General features: G+C 41.7%; 1 long non-coding RNA gene across 5 annotated transcripts in view; it reads left to right on the top strand.

The window, feature by feature from the left end:
• The window catches only part of LOC126981986 (uncharacterized), a 38,856-nt gene extending 23,984 nt beyond the window's left edge, over positions 1 to 14,872 (top strand). For 4 of the 5 annotated variants that reach the window (XR_007734421.1, XR_007734424.1, XR_007734423.1 and 1 more), the window contains 3 exons: positions 5,636 to 5,687; positions 9,233 to 9,301; positions 14,691 to 14,872. This is a non-coding gene — a long non-coding RNA (uncharacterized LOC126981986). Of the gene's footprint in view, positions 1 to 5,635; positions 5,688 to 9,232; positions 9,302 to 12,076; positions 12,177 to 14,690 lie in introns of all 5 variants that reach the window. The other variant, XR_007734425.1, reaches the window with a different exon arrangement.
• Positions 14,873 to 15,090: the final 218 nt, after the last annotated feature.

Genomic DNA, 15,090 nt, shown 5'->3' with positions numbered 1-15,090 from the left:
GATTTGATTTAATTTTAAAATTTACTGTTTCTTCATTAGAAAATTCTGTGAGTGAGGGGATTTAGCACAGCAGTTGAAGGACAAAATAACAGTTATGGCGAGGCACTTGAGTGGCAGCCCTGACCATCGCTGGCCAGGCCTATTATTTCAGTAATATAGAATGTGATTTTGACAAGAAACTGTTATATTAATTCAAAACTCAACAAAAATTTTCAAATTGGGTGCAAGTCTTTACAATGCTTCCCTTGTCTGCATTGTGTATCTGTTTGTCCAAGCCAAGTGTGAGGAGCTTTGGGCATGATTGTGAGTGTTCATAAGGACAGCTGATTCCATTTTAGCCAAATGTACAGTCTTTTTTTAAGGGTATAATTACAGGTCCTTCAAAATGACTTCTTTTCTCCACTTGGTAGCTCAACACCTCTGCCTCTGTTGTTCTGGCTTCTGGGAAATTGTGTGCCTTTAGGGTGAAGGAGTGTCTTTGTCTACTGGCCTCTAGTCTCCCTCCCTTGACCATGTATCTCTTCCACTATTTTATGGATTTCCCATGGAGATTAGCGTTTGCAGTGTTGTGTGTGCCACTGATGGTCTGCAACCGTGCAGATTGCATACATTCTTCATTCTCACTAGCCAGGGTGTCATAATCTGCGTAACACTGCCAAGCACATCATGTGCTGCCAGGTGCAGGGTAATTACCCTGTTTTTTGGGTAATCTGAACACTATCAGGGTAATGGGTAGAAGATAGACAAAGACAGATTTCTAGAGTAATTTCACCACAGACTGCAAAACCCTCTGAAATCTAGCTATTTAGAGAGAGAGAGAGAGAGAGAGAGAGAGAGAGAGAGAGAGAGAGGGAGAGAGCGCACTGACCCATACATTGAATATAACATAGTACTACATACTCACAAACTGAAGTCAGTCCTCATGAGTCATGATGCTAGGATCCATCAGGATTCTTTTAATGTAATTTTCTTAATATAGTCACCAAACACTTTAATTTCTATTCTCAGGCATGACATGGTTTACCAACAACTCTACACAGCAGTACACACACTGATGAGTATGAATATTACATTTTGACCATATATATATATATATATATATATATATATATATATATATATATATATATATATATATATATATATATATATATATATCTATATATATAGTGTGTGTGTGTGTGTTTATGTATAAAACAGATGGCAAACTGAGTAATTTTAAAGCAAACAGGGTAATTTTAAGGGGGAAAGTAGGGTAATTTGCCCACTTGACCTGGCAGCACATGGCTGGCCTGCCTTGGGTGCCTTTGTTCACATCATGGGTGGCCATCTTTGTAGTGTTCTATTTTGTACAGCCACAGCACTTCCTAGACACTTATGGCCATTTCCTTAAGTGGCCCAGGCCTTCTTTTTCCCTTTCATAGTTCTTAATGAAGGGATTTCCTTAGGGATGGTAGATAAATTCTGATAATTATGTGGGGGGGGCAAGACTGGGTATGACCTGCCCTAGCCTGAGCTGACCTTCAGCCCTGGAACCATAAAACACAAACCACTGTATTGCTCAGCTTGTGGCTGCCACTTTCCACGGGTGCTATTCAGGCTGACTGGCTTTTTCAACAAACCAGAGTTTATTAAATGCAAGAGTACCCCTTTGTTGTTTCCTGAAACAATAAAATATTTTCACTCGATCAGTACTCACCTTTATCATGTGATGTTCCTCTGTCTTCTCAAAATTCTCCTTTGATTTCCAGTCAAGCCTGGTGGATACTGGTTGTTAAGAATTAGTTGCTTAAGGGACTAAATTCTCATTAAAATGGAAAATCCTGTCGCGGAGATCCGAAGCCATTGTTGTGGTGGACACTCTGGCGTGAGACTGCTATCAGCTGGCCTTTGTTTGTTTATGTTCGCTCCGACACCGGGGACCCGACGGGGGGGGGAGGACATTTAGGCGGGGGAGGACACTATGGCGTGTAACACCGGTATCATAAGACACTTTTGCTTCCCACATCAGCTATTTCAAAAGGCCAAAGAGGGGGTCAGTCGGGTTCTAATGAGCGTTTCTTGAGGTTCACGGTGCGGAAGAATGGTTAAACTACCACCAGGGTCATAAAACTACTCCTGGATATACCCACAACCCGAGGAAAGCCTTGTCAAATATGTCTTATAATGCGACCTTATGTATCATCTATTTTAGGGGTTTATGTCATGGCAAAATTTGGCCTGTCGCTGCTACACGGTAAAGCCATAAATTGGCCTGTCGCTGCTACCAGGTTAATTGTATTTTGACGCTCTGACCTCACACGGCACGGCTAGTCTAGTCTCGCATTGGCTGGGCTCCTGCGTGAGGACTAAGCCTGTATTGCACCCAGCAGCACATACATGGCAAGGCTTTCGGAGGAGTCTGGGGCATTTCCAGGGGTAGTTTAATGACCCTTCTGGTAATGTGACTTCTGTACCATGATCAGAAGAAATGCACATTTGAGAAGGCTTTCGGATGAGTTTTGCGCATTTCCAGGGGTAGTTTAATGACCCTGGTGGTAGTGTGACCTTCTTCTGTACCATGAACCTGAAAACACACATTTAAGAAGGCTTTCGGATGAGTTTGAGGCATTTCCAGGGGTAGTTTAATGACCCTGGTGGTAGTGTGACCATTCTTCTGAACCATGAACTTGCCAAAACATTCAATAAGACTTAACTGACCTCATTTTTGGCCTTTGGAAATATCTGATGTGAGGGAGTGAGGCATCTAAGTATACCTACCTTAGTAACCTTTTCTTAGCAGCTCTTAGGATGAAGATTCTGTACGTCAGTAAGGGAGGAAAATACATTCGTTGAAGGAGATTTTATACCTTAGGGAAGTGTCTGAAGGAGTGAGCTACTCAACCCATTGTGGAGGTTAGCTTGAAGAGGTGGAGGACTTCCTCTCCTGTTGAGTGCCTCATGGTGTGCCTGGTAATTAAGATTATATAAATGTTCTTATTTATCATATAGTATTTTGTTCATCCTCTCTCTCTCTCTCTCTCTCTCTCTCTCTCTCAATAAATCTCTCCTCAATAAATCTCTCTCTCCTCAATAAATCCTCTCTCTCCTCAATAAATCCCTCTCTCTCAATAAATCCTCTCTCTCAATAAATCTCTCTCTCCTCAATAAATCCTCTCTCTCTCTCTCTCTCAATAAATCTCTCTCTCTCAATAAATCTCTCTCCTCAATAAATCTCTCTCTCTCCTCAATAAATCCTCTCCTCAATAACCCTCTCTCAATAAATCTCCTATATCTCCTCAATAAATCCTCTCTTCTCAATAAATCCTCTCTTCTCAATAAATCCTCTCTTCTCAATAAATCCTCTCAATAAATCCTCTCTTCTCAATAAATCCTCTCTTCTCAATAAATCCTCTCTTCTCAATAAATCCTCTCTTCTCAATAAATCCTCTCTTCTCAATAAATCCCCTCTCTCTCTCTCTCTCTCCTCAATAAATCCCCTCTCTTTCTACTCAATAAATCCTCTCTCAATAAATCCTCTCTCAATAAATCCTCTCCTCTCTCTCTCTCCTCAATAAATCCTCTCTCAATAAATCCTCTCTCTCTCTCTCTCCTCAATAAATCCTCTCAATAAATCTCCTCTCTCTCCTCAATAAATCCTCTCAATAAATCTCCTCTCTCTCCTCAATAAATCCTCTCTCTCTCTCTCTCTCCTCAATAAATCCACTCTCTCCTCAATAAATCCTTTCTCTCTCAATAAATCTCTCTCTATATATATATATATATATATATATATATATCCTCAATAAATCCTCTCCTCAATAAATCTCTCTCCTCAATAAATCCTCTCAAATCTCTCTCTCCTCAATAAATCCTCTCTCTCCTCAATAAATCCTCTCTCAATAAATCTCTCTCTCAATAAACTCTCCTCAATAAATCCTCTCTCTCTCTCTCTCCTCAATAAATCTCTCTCTCTCCTCAATAAATCTCTCTCTCTCAATAAATCTCTCCTCAATAAATCCTCTCCTCAATAAATCTCTCTCTCTCTCTCAATAAATCCTCTCTCAATAAATCTCTCCTCAATAAATCCTCTCTCTCTCTCTCTCTCTCTCTCTCTCTCTCTGACACGGGTTCCGGACAAAAGTTCGTATAGAAAAACTTCATCTGGCAATAATTCGAAGGATAAAGTTCGTTTGCCATAAGTACGTAGAGTATAAAGTTCGTCATGTCAAAAGTTCGTAATTGGAAAAATCGTAAAGGAAAAAATCGTAAGTTTAAATGTTCGTCGTGCAAATGTTCGGTAGAAAGACGATCGTACGTAAAAGTTTGTATGGAAAACGTTCATGCAAATGTTCGTACGCAACTGTTCGTACGCAAATATCCGTCAGAGATAAAGTTCGTATGGAATAGAAAAAAAACTTTGTATGGCAATAATTCGTATGGTAAAGTTCGTTTGATTCTAGGACCAAAGTACGCATGGAAATAGTTTGTACAGAGAGAGAGAGAGAGAGAGAGAGAGAGAAATGTGTGTGTGTGTGTGTGTGCATTTTTTTAACATAACTGGGGGACCAAAAGGTCTCACCCTGTTGTCAAAATCTTCCAGTAAGAAACTGTTTATGGTACTGGGCGACAAGATCTTTAGTCTTGAAATAATTCCTGGAGGCAGTGGCTCATCTTGTCAGTGTGTATTATTTTGCATTAATGAGGGCGGTGGCGGCAGAGTGCAAAGTTATGATGTTGGTTGTTGGTAGCGGAGGTGATGGTGGTTGTCAGCAGGGTTGGCTCTTAGCGACACCCCCATTTTTCACGGGTTTCGGACAAAAATTCGTATAGAAAAGCTTCGTGTCGCAAGTATCCATAGCAACTCAGGGCCGCTTTCACAGTCGTTTTGTTTGTTTTGATCGTTACCAATGATCGCCGCTTTAGAATTTCCACTCAAAACTGGCCGATGGGGAAGTGGCGGCTGCGGGGTTAGCCCAGCCCCGCACCCTACCACACACTCTCAACACCTTGCTTCCTCTGCAGCCGCCACTACCCCATAGGCCAGTTTCACATGGAAAACTATAGCGTCGATCGGCGCCGTAGGTAACGATCAAAACAAACAAAACGACTGTGAAAGCGGCCCTTATTGCCATACAAACATGCTCACAAACTTTTTCCGTCCGTACTACTTTACACACAAGAATTTTATCCCTGACGAACATTTGCGTACGGATAATTGCACATGATTTTTTTTTCTATACTAACTTTTGTCGTTACGAATATTTTACATACGTACTTTATACCATACGAATATCTGCATACGAACTTTAGCGAACGAACTTTGACTTAAGTATTTTTGTCAGATGAACTTAATCCCTGATGCAAATTTGCGTACAAACTTTTTGCTTACGAACAATTTCATACAAAACTTTTCCATACGAACTTTTGTCGTTACGAATAATTTACATACATACTTTATACCATACGAACTTCAGCGTACGTACTTTTTTCAGACGAACTTTATCCCTTACAAACATTTGCTTACAAACAATTGTGTATGAACTTTATGCATGCGAACTATTGTTGTGTTGAATTTAGACAGTGAAGAGAATTTATTATTTCCAAAAGCATGTTAATGTTTATACAGCCTATTAATCCCTCACTTGATCTGCAGATACTGCCAGAAGAAGAAGAGGAGGAGGAAGAGGATACAGAGGAATCAGTTGGTGAGTGTCAATAACAATTCTTTCCTGTTTCTCCTCCTCCCTTTATCGTTATACTACCTCCTCTTAATTACATCTGTTCTCTGCCTAATCCTCCCTTCATTCTCTGATCCCCTTCCTCTTCCTCCTCTCCTTTCCACAGTTGTTTCTTCTCTCCGTCTGTTGGTTCCTCCCATGGAGGTATAATGGCTGCTGGAGTCCACATCACCGGAATCTCAGCTTCCATTAATTATGTGGAGCAATATATTAGCCACACACTCTCAACCCCTCTCGCTTACTCTGCAGCCGCCACCACCCCATAGGCCAGTTTCACATGGAAAACTATAGCATCGATCGGCGCCATTGGTAACGATCAAAACAAAGGATCCCTAAGTGCCGAAAGTCTGTCATAAGCAGCCTGAATTTACTAATTCACCCTAAAGTAACCTTTACTCTGTCTTTAATGACCCTAAACTAATGTAATTCACTCCCATCTTACCTAAAACTACAGTTGAATTACCCTAAACTTGCCTTAAAATAATCCCCTAAACGTAATTCACTCCAAGGTAACCTGAATCTGACCTATCCTGACCTTACCTTAATATCCTAACCTTACCTTAACTTATCCTGACCTTACCCTTAAGTGAGGGTTTCAGGACGGTACAGAAATATATTTACAATAAATTCCCAAGTATTCAACAAGTGCCTCACTACAAAGAGTAGTTGGCGTTTTTTCGCCGAATTTGCTTATCACTCTCTTGACTGAAATGGGGGGGATATCATAGTGGACATAGAGGAGGGCAAGTCCGTTCAGGCGCTCTTGGCCAACGGTACTCCTCAAATAGGTTTTAAGCCTTTTCAATGCTGAGAAAGACCTCTCGTTGGAGACTGGAAGCGTCAACAGAGTTTTCAAGAGAATGGCGAGATTGGGGAACACGCTGGTGCTGGCGTGTGCCTGGGCTTCTTTGATAGTTTGGAAGACCAAAACAGATAATGCCCAGTGCCTTCACGAGTGTCAGGGATTCCATGTCGAGCGCGTAGAGCTTCCGCTTGAAGCACAGCTGCAACATCCGTTTCGAGGCCATTGAGGAGTTGCTTGAGCTGATCGAAGTGCGACAGGCACTGTGTAGTCGCCGAACCGACTCTTCAACTCAGCCAAGACGTGGTCCACGAATGGAATGTACACCGCCCGGCGGTAGCACTCTCAGCATTCTCGCACGGAACATTTGATCGCTGGGTCTGTCGTCCACAGAGTCGTGGCACAGGGATGGTGTCATGCGATGACCCCACCTCTACCAAAAGCTCTTCCGCTTTCATGAACACATCGTGAAATGATTCTCCACATCTGCTCTGAACTTGCCAAAATGGTCTCGATGCCACGAATCGGGCATAGGCTGACACCAGGTCGCCATCTTTTCTCTGAAGAGTTCGGCTTGGCTTGAGAGTATGCGCCAATGTACACTCCACTACAACCAGTCCAACGAGAAAGCGGGGAACATGTATGGCGATGAGAAGGAGCCCAGCGGTGGCGACAAGTTCTGCCGTGAGAACACCATCACTGACAGCCAGAAAGTCAACAAACACAAGCACTTAGTAAGGCCTCTCAATCCACCTGGTGGGGCACAGGGGAACAAGCTCTTCGCGCTTGGCCGAGGTAAGCTTGACAACCTCTGTGAAGCGGAGACAGTGCATATTTGAAGAATGAATGAAGTTGCACACCTCGGTCAGTGTTTGAAGAGCGATCTTCACTTCCTTGACGTCACACGGCTTCGTCAGTACTAGATTCTGCCGGTGGTCAGAGCAGTGGATTGGCTTGGCCAGGTGTACTTCTTCATGAGTACTGCGGCACACCCTTTGAATTTTCCCATCATGGCACTTGCTCCATCGAAACCAAGTCCCCTGCACTTGGCCATGTCCAATCCGAGGTCTTCAACGGTGCGCAAAAGGAGCCAGGCTAAACCTTTACCGGTGAGGCCTGGCGTGCACAAAGGCAAGGAAGTCTTCCCTTATTTCCTGATGATAGTGGCCTGCACTAAAATTCACTTTCTGCTTGCATGTGAGGAATGAGGTCACCCCATATCCACCCCTGGGTTACGGGTATGTGGTACGTAACGTTGGGACCTGTTCGGGTAAGCCACGAGTGCGGATCTTTGCTTTCTATCCCCAGAGTAGTCCACTGTAAGTCAGATTATACTGCTCACTGTACCAGGAATTACCTTCTGAATAAAGCCTTGAACGTAATGACGACGCACTCTGCTCGTTTGAAAAGCTGTTATGAATGTTTGGGACAGGTTACTATGGTGGCTAGGTCATTACATACTCAAATCAGGACTAGATTTTGGGAGACAGGTCAGGTCATTTTGTTGTAGACTTGTGATACTGGGCTGGACTGCACTGGGTACACCATCGCACGCTGAAGTTGTTGCGCACAATTTATAATGATATTTTTTTGGAGTGACAGGCTTTTTTTCATTATTGGTTCCTTTTTTTTTCTTGAACTGTTTACTGTAAACAAAAAGTATGTTAATGTTTATGTTGTAGTACGCTACCGGGCTCTCAAGGAGGTTTAAGACTGATTCGTCGTAGCGACAACTGACTTAATATTCTGGTACTTCAAGAGTATTTGAAGGAGCTCGTAGTTGGGGTGATGAAACGTTGTCGCTTTTTTATATTTAATTTTAACTTATTTTAACACTTTGAATAACAAAATAATATAAAATACAGAATACACTTCAATCAGACCCAGCGGGTCGTCAGGCCTCGCACACTGCCTGTTAAGGGACAAGTAACGTCCTACTTCAATACTAGTTGCAATCCTAAATATTTCTTATTACACATACACTGAAGATATATACTTATAATCTAAACAATACCACTATACACAATGGACACTAGTGCGCTTTCCTTTACGGTACAACACTTCACTTTCTACTCACGACAGCGTAGATGAACACACGACACATATTGTGTCTAAAATTTAGAGGGACACGTGAGTGTCGGTCAGAAGTATTTCTAGTTCTGCCCCGAGTACTCCGAGGGAACCCCCTTATATGGGCGATTGCCTACGTCACTATACGTCATCACTACGTCATACCTATTGACTGGGTACACAAGGCTCCTGCACTGAGGGTGCACTCCTTTCCCTATGATATTGTTACATCCTCTATGGTTATAGCACATAAGAGTGAATATTCATGAGTAGTGTTATTTTACATGACTTCCGTTTACATGATTCTCGTCCTTATAGTCTTTAGCGTGGTGCTGTCGTTGGGTGAAGTGGGCGAGCTGGAAGCCGGCAGAGCGCCGGCTGTATGGTGGCCCGAGACGCCCCTTTTTGGCTTCCTGTGTGTTTTGATAATGATTTGTTCTTCTCACTGTCGCCTCGCTGTGCTGTGTTCTTCAAATTGTTCTTAAAGTTGGATGTATTCTAACGTTCTACGTCGCTTTCGTCTTCCTTGTTTATTTGTGATGGATGTACTGGGTCAGTTGACGTTACTGCGTCTGTGTTAGTGGATGCAGATGCGGGCACCACATTTACACAGTTAATTGACACCGAACTTGATTTGCAGACACTACCAAACGAAGAAGAGGAGGAGGAGGACTGGGAAGAAGACGAGGAACACAGGAGGAGCCCATTGGTGAGTGTTGATTTATTTTTTCTAAAATGGTTAACGAGCAGTCAAGGAATTTTTATAATAAGGAGGGAAAGTGTGATGTTTTTTTGTAGTTTTGTCAAGTTGTTGAGGGGGAGAAGGCCCCCATTAGATAGCTTACACTATAGCTGGTCTGTTTCGTTAGGGGGGTCCATGGGCGCAAAGGGGGGATTATATACATCCATTTAGACTTTGTGGATCATTTTTAGTGGAGGTAATTCTCTCTCTCTCTCTCTCTCTCTCTCTCTCTCTCCATTATCTATCTTGGCCGCTTCCATTAAAATCTTTCTTATATTTTCTCACTCTCAGCAACAGCTTTCTCCCTCTCTGTTCCGTCCTTCTTGGCTCGGGGGCCTCTTAAACAAGGCGTCACAGTGCAGGGAGGCGTTAACATGAGCCCAGTCAGAGTGGGATGGACGCAGGAGAGGTTTGAATTTAATCTGGGTTTTGATGACACAATATTAACTATATCCTTGGATTGGTATAATAAGACACTTTTGCTTCTCACGTCAACTATGTTCTGTATTTCTGAAGGTCAAAGAGGAGGCAATCGGGTTCTAATGAGTGTTTCTTCATGTTTTGTATTGTAACATGAACCATTCTCAGGCAGTTTAAATGCTGGGGCTGACCTCATCCTTATTTAATTGAGTCAATGATAACTCTAGGTGGTGGTATAGAAGCATAATTACCGGTAAAATTATACAGAATTATAATATCTGCCAAAATTAATACGTAAAGCACATACTGCACCATAGCTATACGATATATGAGGATGATAGGTATCTATTTAATAATGATTGTATGCACCCCTGCTGTGATTACACTGTTAAAAATCTGCTGCAAGGCTTTGAGGCCTGTCACTAGTGGAGCCTGTGACCACATGTTGTCTGCAGACCCATTCATACGTTAGAGACAGACACACCAGTCGGCTGTGCTATTTGACGATGACTGAGGCCTTCACCGTCAAGGATAATGATGACTTTGTGGCGGTCTTGTGGGGTCTGCATTGCCACCAACTTGGGCATGTCTTTGGCCAGTATAGTAAGACAGTTTTGCTTCTTACATCAGCTATTTCTAAGGGCTAAAGAGGGGATCAGTTGGGTTGCAATGAGTGTTTTGTGGGGTTCATGCAACTGAAGAAGGGTTAGGCCAGCACCAGGGTTATAAAACTACCCCTGGAAATGCCCACAATTCCTAGGAAGGCCTTGCCAGATGTGTGTTTCATCAGGGTCATGGTACAGAGGAAGGGTCACACTACCACCAGGGCCACAAACTACCCCTGAAATGCCCACAACTCCTAGGAAATCCTTGACAAATGTGTGTTTCTATAGGTTCATGGTACAGAGGAAAGGTCACACTACCACCAAGGCCACAAAACTGCTCCTGGAAATGTTCAAAACTCCTACGAAAACCTTGGCAAATCTGTGTTTTTAGGTTCATGATACAGAGGAAGGATCAAACTACCATCGAGGTCACAAATCTACCCCTGGAAATAAAGAAAAAACCCATGAAAGGACAGAATTAGGATCAAACGACTTCAGTATAACCATTTCAAATAGTCTGTTTGGTGTTGATTCCTCCTCTCCTATGTTATCTATAGGTAATACATGAGAGGGAAAAATAAGTGTTGGGACTGTGCAAAGTATTACGAGTTAAACCCGAGAAGTTTTGGGTCCCTCCAAAGGTCGGTTTAGGGGCCGTTTTACAGGGCCAACCCGAGAAGTCTTGGGTCCCTACAGAGTTATTCATCCCAAACTCTGTAGGGACCAGAAACTTCTCGGGTTAAAGGCTCCTCCATCAAAGCGAGAAAATGAGAAAAATCATCACCACGCAAACCATTTCATAATATATATCAACGCATTTGTGATCAGTTTATGCCCGGTATCATAAGACACTTTTGCTTCCCACATCAGCTATTTCAAAAGGCCAAAGAGGGGGTCAGTCGGGTTCTAATGAGTGTTTCTTGAGGTTCACGGTGCGGAAGAATGGTTAAACTACCACCAGGGTCATAAAACTAATCCTGTATATACCCACAACTCCGAGGAAAGCCTTGTCAAATATATGTCTTATAATGCGACCTTATGTATCATCTATTTTAGGGGGTTTATGTCATGGCAAAAATTTGGCCCGTCGCTGCTACACGGTAAAGCCATAAAATTGGCCTGTCGCTGCTACCAGGTTAATTGTATTTTGACGCTCTGACCTCACACGGCACGGCTAGTCTAGTCTCGCATTGGCTGGGCTCCTGCGTGAGGACTAAGCCTGTATTGCACCCAGCAGCACATACATGGCAAGGCTTTCGGAGGAGTCTGGGGCATTTCCAGGGGTAGTTTAATGACCCTTCTGGTAATGTGACTTCTGTACCATGATCAGAAGAAATGCACATTTGAGAAGGCTTTCGGATGAGTTTTGCGCATTTCCAGAGGTAGTTTAATGACCCTGGTGGTAGTGTGACCCTTCTTCTGTACCATGAACCTGAAAACACACATTTGAGAAGGCTTTCGGAGTTTTGCGCATTTCCAGGGGTAGTTTAATGACCCTGGTGGTAGTGTGACCATTCTTCTGAACCATGAACTTGCCAAAACATTCAATAAGACCTAACTGACCTCATTTTTGGCCTTTGGAAATATCTGATGTGAGGGAGTGAGGCATCTAAGTATACCTACCTTAGTAACCTTTCTTTAGCAGCTCTTAGGATGAAGATTCTGTACGTCAGTAAGGGAGGAAAATACATTCGTTGAAGGAGATTTTATACCTTAGGGAAGTGTCTGAAGGAGTGAGCTACTCAACCCATTGTGGAGGTTAGCTTGAAGAGGTGGAGGACTTCCTCTCTCCTGTTGAGTGCCTCATGGTGTGCCTGGTAATTAAGATTATATAAATGTTCTTGTCTATCATATAGCATTTTGTTCATCCTCTCTCTCTCTCTCTCTCTCTCTCTCTCTCTCTCTCTCTCTCTCTCTCTCTCTCTCTCTCTCTCTCCTCAATAAATCCTCTCTCCTCAATAAATCTCCTCTCCTCAATAAATCTCCTCTCCTCAATAAATCCTCTCTCTCCTCAATAAATCTCTCTCTCTCTCTCTCTCTCTCTCTCTCTCTCTCTCTCTCTCTCTCTCTCTCTCTCTCTCTCTCCTCTATAAATCCTCTCTCTCTCTCAATAAATCCACTCTCCTCAATAAATACTCTCTCTCTCTCTCTCTCTCTCTCTCTCTCTCTCTCTCTCTCTCTCTCTCTCTCTCTCTCTCTCTCTCTCTCTCTCTCTCTCTCTCTCTCCTCAATAAATCCTCTCTCTCTCCTCAATAAATCTCTTCTCTCTCAATAAATCCTCTCTTCTCAATAAATCCCCTCTCTCTCTCAATAAATCTCCTCTCTCTCAATAAATCTCTCTCTCTCTCTCTCTCAATAAATCTCTCTCTCTCTCTACTCAATATATCTCTCTCTCTCTCTCTCTCTCTCTCTCTCAATAAATCTCTCTCTCTCAATAAATCTCCTCTCTCTCTCCTCAATAAATCTCCTCTCTCTCTCAATAAATCTCTCTCTCTCAATAAATCTCTCTCTCTCTCTCAATAAATCTCTCTCTCTCTCTCAATAAATCTCTCTCTCTCTCTCAATCTCCTCTCTCTCTCAATAAATCCTCTCTCTCTCTCTCTCTCTCTCTCAATAAATCTCTCTCAATAAATCTCTCTCTCTCAATAAATCTCCTCTCTATCTCAATAAATCTCTCTCTCTCTCAATAAATCTCTCTCTCACAATATATCTCTCTCTCTCTCTCTATAACTCTCTCTCTCTCTCAATAAATCTCCTCTCTCAATAAACCGCCTCTCTCTCTCTCTCTCTCTCTCTCTCTCTCTCTCTCTCTCTCAATAAATCTCTATCTCTCAATAAATCTCCTCTCTCTCAATAAATCTCTCTCTCAATAAATCTCCTCTCTCTCTCTCAATAAATCTCCTCTCTATCACAATAAATCTCCTCTCTCTCTCAATAAATCTCCTCTCAATAAATCTCCTCTCAATAAATCTCCTCTCTCTCTCAATAAATCTCCTCTCTATCACAATAAATCTCCTCTCTCTCTCAATAAATCTCCTCTCTCAATAAATCTCCTCTCTCAATAAATCTCCTCTCTCTCTCAATAAATCTCCTCTCTCACTCAATAAATTTTTTGCTGGGGTTTCGTTCCTCTCGTCAAGGGTCCGTACGTTACCTGAGGTGTTGGCTGGCCTGTGGTGACTGCCTCTTCGTCCTTCTTCCTCCCTTATACCTCCATCTCTGGACCTTTCTCTCCCTTCGTATATTTATTATTCTCATTTTATCTCCCTTCCATTGTGTATTTTCCTCCTCCCCACTTTCTCTCTCTACACATAATCAGTCCGTTCCTAGTCAGTGCGTAATGTTTTATATACGAGGCGTCCTGCCGAGAGGGTTTAAGTGACCTGTTCTTCAGTAAATTATGGGTTCAGTTTCCCTCCCAGAACACATTTCAAGACTCCCGACCCTTGCTTATAACATATACAAGGTCCCACGTGCCCATCTCGGCTGGACGCCAGGCAGTTTTTGTAATGTTGGCTTCGGTTTCTCAGATCCTGACGCAATTTGTTAGATTTTTCCTTCGTTTTTATACGTATAGGTGTCGTACCTCAGTGTCTTTCTTAATGATTATTTTGTCTGTATATCATTCCATGTTATTTCTGTCATTCTGTTCCTCCTCAGTGCGTAATATACGAGACGTCTTGTAGTTTGTGTAAAATTTGCTTCGGCTGTCACAGATTTCACCTCTGTTCTCTTTCTGTGTGTGGTTCAGGCTTCTCTTGCCGACATATTTGTTTAATTTCATTTGGCGTTTTGGTAATTGTTTATGTCTACTCTCTCATTACCACTCCTCTCTTCTGCTCTCTCTCCAAGCTCCTCCTCTCAACTTTTCCTTTTCATTCTTCTTTTAACTCATTTTCTCCCTCATTTTGACTCATCTTTTACTCTCCCTTCTTTTACTCATCTCCTCTTTCCATTCCTCTTCTTCTATTTATTGGCAACTTATTGCATATATATATATATATATATATATATATATATATATATATATATATATATATATATATATATATATATATATATATATATATATATATATATATATATATATATATATATATATATATATATATATATATATATATATATATATATATATATATATATATATATATATATACTTATTGCATAGTATTGCAACATATATGCAAAAAGTGAGCCATATAATTTTTCTAAAATAAATACAAAATTATTTTTTTGTCAATCATTTATTAAATAAATAGAGCACATTTCCTTCACTAAGAGGCTGATTCTGCAGGAACTTGACATCTTGGTGTTCTTTCTTCTTCCAGAGTGTGCGGTGTCCCGCAGGCAGACCGAGATGTCCGTTCAATTCTGCCGAAGGAAAGAAGTCGTGTTAGTCAACTCTGATGACTTGTACTTTTCTCTGCAAGGGACTGTTCTGTAAGCCAGTCACAGAAGATGTGAACTGTATCTGTACTATGAAGTCTTATAAATAAAGTTAAGGACCACACCTATGACTTTATCTTGCCCCAAACCCATTTAGCTAATATCCCTGGACACTTTTTTAGGTATAATTGACTTAAGCTAATTCTATATATATTAAAGGGAGAAACCAATTTTCATACAGAAAAAAAAACTTATAATATAAAAAGAATTCTATATGAATTGGAAACAAGATATGAGATATAAGAGAAGACAATGAAGGGAACTAACAAGAGGAGAGATTGT

Source organism: Eriocheir sinensis, chromosome 49 (assembly GCF_024679095.1).
Source record: "Eriocheir sinensis breed Jianghai 21 chromosome 49, ASM2467909v1, whole genome shotgun sequence".
Lineage (NCBI taxonomy): Eukaryota > Metazoa > Arthropoda > Malacostraca > Decapoda > Varunidae > Eriocheir > Eriocheir sinensis.
This window is presented reverse-complemented; position numbering and strand designations above follow the sequence as displayed.